The 6,000-nt window shown below is 40.6% G+C and overlaps 1 pseudogene; it reads right to left on the bottom strand.

Annotated features, from left to right (window-relative positions):
- Positions 1-5,372: 5,372 nt before the first annotated feature.
- LOC149134517 (5S ribosomal RNA) lies at positions 5,373-5,491 on the bottom strand (annotated as a pseudogene).
- Between the last annotated feature and the right edge of the window lie 509 nt (positions 5,492-6,000).

Below are 6,000 nucleotides of genomic sequence, written 5' to 3'. Positions count from 1 at the left end.
AAAGAGAAAGTGAAAGAAATTGAAATGGGTGATGGATGAATGAAAGTAAATATTATGGAATTATGAGAAAGCGGATTGTGGGACAAGCTTAGTTGAAATTGATGGAAGGACAGAAATGACACTGAGATGGAAGTAATTAGTTAAGACAGAAGAGTGACTGGCAAATCAAGGAAACATTCCAGAGTCGAGAAAAGAATGAAAATAATGAGTGATCAGAAGGGTGACGACGGCAGAGGGGAATTAGAGAAGGAGAGGGTGAAGAAGATAGGTAGAGAGAGTTTAGGAAGAAGGGGAGGAGAGGACGTGAGGAAAGAGAGAGAGAGAGGGTACGAGAGAAGGATAAGGGGAGTGAAGGAAGAAGAACAGAATCGAAATGTCGGCGAGAAAGAGGCTGATATTATGTATGAGGAAGAGGAGAGTAAGAGACAAATGTTTAAAGAGGGATAAACAGAAAGAGGGAGAGAGAAAGGAGGAGAGGAAGAGAGAGAGAGGGGGAGACAGAGAGGGAGACAGAGAGGGAGAGAGAGAGAGGGAGAGAGAGAGGGAGAGAGAGAGAGGGATAGAGAGAGGGAGAGAGAGAGGGAGAGAGAGAGAGAGGGAGAGAGAGAGGGAGAGAGCTGTAAGATAGATACGTGTGTATGTGTATGTGTATGTTACTATACCACTATGTTCCGGTTGCAGGGTTTAAAGCCAGCAGTTTTTAAGGGATGGGGGCTGTCGATTACATTGACCCCAGTACTGGGGATTTTATTCTACCGACCCACGAATGGGTAGAAGGCAAGATTGACCTCGGTGGGATTTGAACTCAAAATGTAAAGATCCACTAAACATTTTGTTCGACATGCTAACGATTCTGCCAGCATGCTGCTTTTCGGGGGTACATACCCCCAATGAAGAAACAAGTATAGTCATGGCTAAAACGGTCTTTGGTAATAAATTTATTCTATCAGTTTGACCCGGAGATAAACAACAACAACAACTTACAAGAGAAATGACCGAAAGGGTTTTTTTTTTTTGCTTTTTGGTTATCTAAAAAGAGTTGCCAAATGATCTGCCACTTGCCCAGGGGCCAGTTTGCCAAAACTTTCCAGTTCCCTCTAAATTGCGCCGCATGCTTGCAATCAGCCAGGCTCTTCATTCCAGTCCATTCTTTCATGTAATCAGTCCACAAACGTCCTTTACGGCCTCTTTCTCGTCCCTCCTTCATATTTCTTATCAGGATGTTCTTGGACAATGACTCGTGGCACATTGTATGCGCAAAATATGAAAGCTTTGCCGGTTTGATTCGCGACAATACTTGTCTTTGGCTCTTCAGCTTTTCTGGTGCTGCACCGTTCATTACGCTGTCTTACCAGCTTATTCTACCCAATCTACGAAAGATTCACATCTCAAAGACTTCCCTTTCCTTTCCCATTACTTTGCATACTTAGGAATCAGGCCAAACATTTTTATGGTCAACAATCGCTGAATAATAATCTGTAGCAGCAAAGAAGTGCTAAGAAGAGTAAACGAGGAAAATCATGAAAGAAATGGTGTGATAAGAGGTACAAACACTGGAGCGATACTCTCAGCTGGCAACATCAGGAAGTGAATCGAAAAAAAAAAATCTAGCCACGGCTTGCGGAGACTTTCTTTCAGAAGTAGACAGAAAATGGCTGACAAAAAAGCCAAAACAAAAAAACAGCTTCTTACCTACAAAGCCTATCTCAGTCGACCACATTGATCACAAATTTGTAATTTTTAGAGACTTTAAAGTGTGGTGGACCCATGCTATCCTGGTCTACTGGCCAGCAGAATATTCTGTCTGGACACTCATTGGATGTCCCTATGCGGTTTGTCTTTATCTATATTGGTACATTCGGGAAATCCAGTCGGTACCTGTCAAACAAATGGAAAGGTCTGAGCAAGTTTTCGAGGCTTTTGCAATCCACTCCTCCGATCAGCAAACTCTACCCAAGTGGAAAGAAAATGGTTAAGAGAAGAAGAAAAAAAGGATGAGACTGTATCCATGGATTTCAACAGACTCCTAAGTCTAATAGGATCGATATGAGTGATGTTTTTTTTTTTACTTACTGCAAATCAACAACAGTGGCGGGTGGGGTATGTGGACATAGAGAATTACTAGATGTATGACATCATGGAGTCAAAGGATTGGACACAGCGGTTATCGGAGATCATGGTTGAACAGAGGAGAAAAGAAGAATCTATCGGGCAGGGTTGAGTGGAGGAAGCGCGAGGCCAGTGGATCTACAGAGAGGATGTAGAAAAAAAGTTTGTGAGGAGACAACAGCTCTCTTGGGTCAGAGATTGCAGTGTGTTGGTGAGTGAAGCCATGCTGAATATTAAAATTGTTTTAAAATAGAAATGGATTTATGCATTTTTCCTTGCTGCAAAGGTACGGTCATACTTCATTACAATCACTCTAATTAGTCAGGCCTTTTCCGACTCGCTTCGAAAATTCACATCACTCCTAATGACCATACACGACACACTATACAGTGTTTCTTTCTTTTATTTTATGTTTTTTGGGGTTTTTTCCCCGAGTCTGAAAAAGGAGATAATTCCGACCTCGGCTGAATTTGACCTCAAAACGTAAAATGGATCTAACTAGCCAACATTTTATCCGGAAGTCTACAGATTCTTAAGTCGTAATTAATAAAACGTCTCTTAAAGGGGAAACGAAATAATAGAAACAGTCTGGAGATAGATAGGTAAATAGATAGATAGATAGATAGAGAGAGAGAGAAAGAGAGAGAGAGAGAGAGAGAGAGAGAGAGAGAGAGAGACAGAAAGAGAGAGAGAGAGAGTCGAGGTGAAGAAATATGGAAGGTTTTTTTTTCTTCTTATTTGCACTTGGACGGCTCTGAGTGAGATATTTCAACAAGCAGCTAAATACACTCGCCTTGATCACGGGTGATTACAAGCGTGTAGGACAACAAAGAAACGACTTTCAGAAGATAGGAAAAATATACGCTTAACTTGAACGGGCGTACTTGAGAAGGTTAGCTGGAATGGAAAATCTAGTTTATGCAGAAACGTGTAAATTGACACTTGAACACCAAAGTAATGACATCGAGTTTGTGTTGACACGCGCTAAAACACACATAACATACAAAACTCCCGCTTTCTTTTCGACTTCTGAAAATATACATTCATGCAACTACTACACATGATTGGGGAAATATGTGTATATGTGTGGAGAGAGAGAGAGAGAGAGAGAGAGAGAGAGAGAGAGAGAGAAAAAGAGAGATAGAGAGAGAGATAGAGAGAGATACAGAGAGAGAGAGAGAGAGAGAGATACAGAGAGAGAGAGAGAGAGAGAGATACAGAGAGAGAGATACAGAGAGAGAGAGAGAGAGAGAGAGAGAGAGAGAGAGAGAGAGCAACGCTTACACACGCGCGCGCCGTCAGACATCTAAGCTGTATGTTTAGTAGCTAGGTATGTTTATAGGTCGTTTATGATGAAAGTTTTATATAAGAATAAATAAATATAGCGAAGTAAGTGAATAGATTGAAAGAAAGAGTAAAAATAGAAGAAGGTGAAAATAAAGAAGGAATAAGAAGAAGAGGGGAAAGTGAGTGTAAGAAAGAAAAAAGATGAAAATGGAGTTAAAGCTAGATGAGATAGAAATATAAAGATAAGAAGATCAACAAGAAGAAAGAGGAAAAAAAGTGGAAGAAGAGTATAAGGTAGTATATATCCGGTTGTAAACAAATCTGATAGCCTTGAAAAAGGGAAAAGAAAAAAAATATCCCGAAAAAAGTCGATGTTAGTTGAGAGCGATAAGAAAACTCAATGAGCAGACGACAAGGAAGTGACAATGGATGATGAGCCGTACAAAAGAAAATGGACGTCAGGCAGTTGTTTTATTTTTTTATGTCTTCGTTGTTGTCGACTCAAAATCATGAGAAAGTTCTGGTGATCTGAATACCGTATTTGATGGCATAAAAGACGCACGAGTATATATTAGACACAACCGCAATTTCAGCAGCGCATGTTCAAGGGAAAAATGTGTATCATATAGCATCAAATACGATGATTTTTTCGTAAAGAAAGAAATAGCTAACAAAGCTTTGGCTTATGATGCAAAAGTCGAGTTCGATCCAAACTTCTAGAAGAGCGATTCTCAAACGATGTGCTAGAAGGGATGTCTAGGTATGTTGGGCGCTTTTCAAAATATAACTTAAGATTTTAGACAATCTATACTGAATACTTGAGCGTCTTGGAAAAACTTGTTTGAAACTTTGTTGTACAAAAGTTTGGTTATAAAACAAACAATGCAACAGTTTTTATTCTTAAGAGTGATCATAATGAAGTTTATCCGGTCAAGTACCAGATTAACTGTATTACGGCATCTCTTTGAATTTTAACATTTGGGAAGCATTCTATCCCTTACCAGTTGCGATGCACATTCATCAAGGTCAGAGTGAATAATCCTGTTATCAGATTAACCATTGTAATCAAATCATTGACTTTCAACACCTTTCGCTGTACAATAGTCAGTTTCTGTTGCTGTTAGTTGTGACAAATACCCAAGGCTAGTTACGATTGCCGGAGGTCAGCATCTCGTTATTCCGACCTTTTCTGCGAAACACTGAGATTTAATACACCATTTGGCTTAACACCAAAGCAAACCACCTGCTCGACGCCCAGAGTTTCTCCAAAGACGTCGTCGTACTTACCCGTAACTAACGACTTGATCCGATCAACGCAACAGCCTGTTCGTGAAATTAACGTGCATGTAGCTGAGAACCTTAGAGGCACGCATCCCATTAACAGTCATAGAGAGCAGAAGAGAAAACTTAGTACATGTACGGTAGCAAAAGCAATTTTTGTCTTTTTGCTCAGGAAGGAAAAGCTAGAGAGAGAGAGAGAGAGAGAGAGAGAGAGAGAGAGAGAGAGAAAACGGAGGCAGACAGAGACAACGAGACAGAAATAAAGAAACACAGTATTTAAATAAGAGCTACGAATAGTTTCATGTCATGGAAACACGATTTTCTACTCTAGGCACAAGGCCCGAAATTTTTGGGTGGAGTCTAGTCAATTAAACTGGTACTTAATTTATCGACCCTGAAAGGATTAAAGGAATTTGAACTCAGAGCGTAAAGACAGATGAAATACCTATTTCTTTATTGCCCACAAAGGGCTACACACAGAGGGGACAAACAAGGACAGACAAACGGATTAAGTCGATTATATCGACCTCAGTGCGTAACTGGTACTTAATTTATCGACCCCGCAAGGATGAAAGGCAAAGTCGACCTCGGCGGAATTTGAACTCAGAACGCAGTGGCAGATGAAATACCGCTAAGCATTTCGCCCGGCGTGCTAACGTTTCTGCCAGCTCGCCGCATTTTTTTTTTTTTTTGTGTGCTTACAGCACCTAGGTTTCCCAAGCGGTTACCCATCGAAGTACTCACTAGGTTCGACGTTGCTTTACTTCGGTGATCGGAAGAGAACCAGTGCTCTCAGCGTGATATGGCCGTAAGCGTGTCTGCCAGCTCGCTGTCTTAGCTCTTATTCAAGTATTGCGTAAATTATATGATATTTATCTCTCACTGAATGGAGTACATTTTTTTTTGTTAATCCTATTTATAATGGAATAATAAACTATATATATATATATATTCATATATAAGCCTGCTCGCCCTGCCAGCGGTGTGACATCGTTCGGAAGCTAGCACACACACAGACACACAGACACACAGACACACATACGCATATACGAGAAGCTTCCTTCAGTTTACTTCAACCAAATCCATTCACAAGACTTTGGTCGGCCTGGGGTTATACTAGGAGACACTTGCCCGAGATGCCGCGCAATGGGACTGAACCCAAATCACGTAGTTGTAAAGTATGTTCGAAGTGAAACAGCAAATATGGGAAATTAAACAAGTCACCGATTTCATTCTCCGCTAGTTTTGCTTGTCAAGAACGGAATAGTAATGTTTTTACTATCTCGTGTGAGGTGACAGTCCCTATCAATAAGACTGTCCTAT

Source organism: Octopus bimaculoides, chromosome 8 (assembly GCF_046866305.1).
Source record: "Octopus bimaculoides isolate indiv1 chromosome 8, ASM4686630v1, whole genome shotgun sequence".
NCBI lineage: Eukaryota > Metazoa > Mollusca > Cephalopoda > Octopoda > Octopodidae > Octopus > Octopus bimaculoides.
Note: the sequence above shows the minus strand (reverse complement) of the source record. Positions and strands in the feature narration are given on the sequence as shown.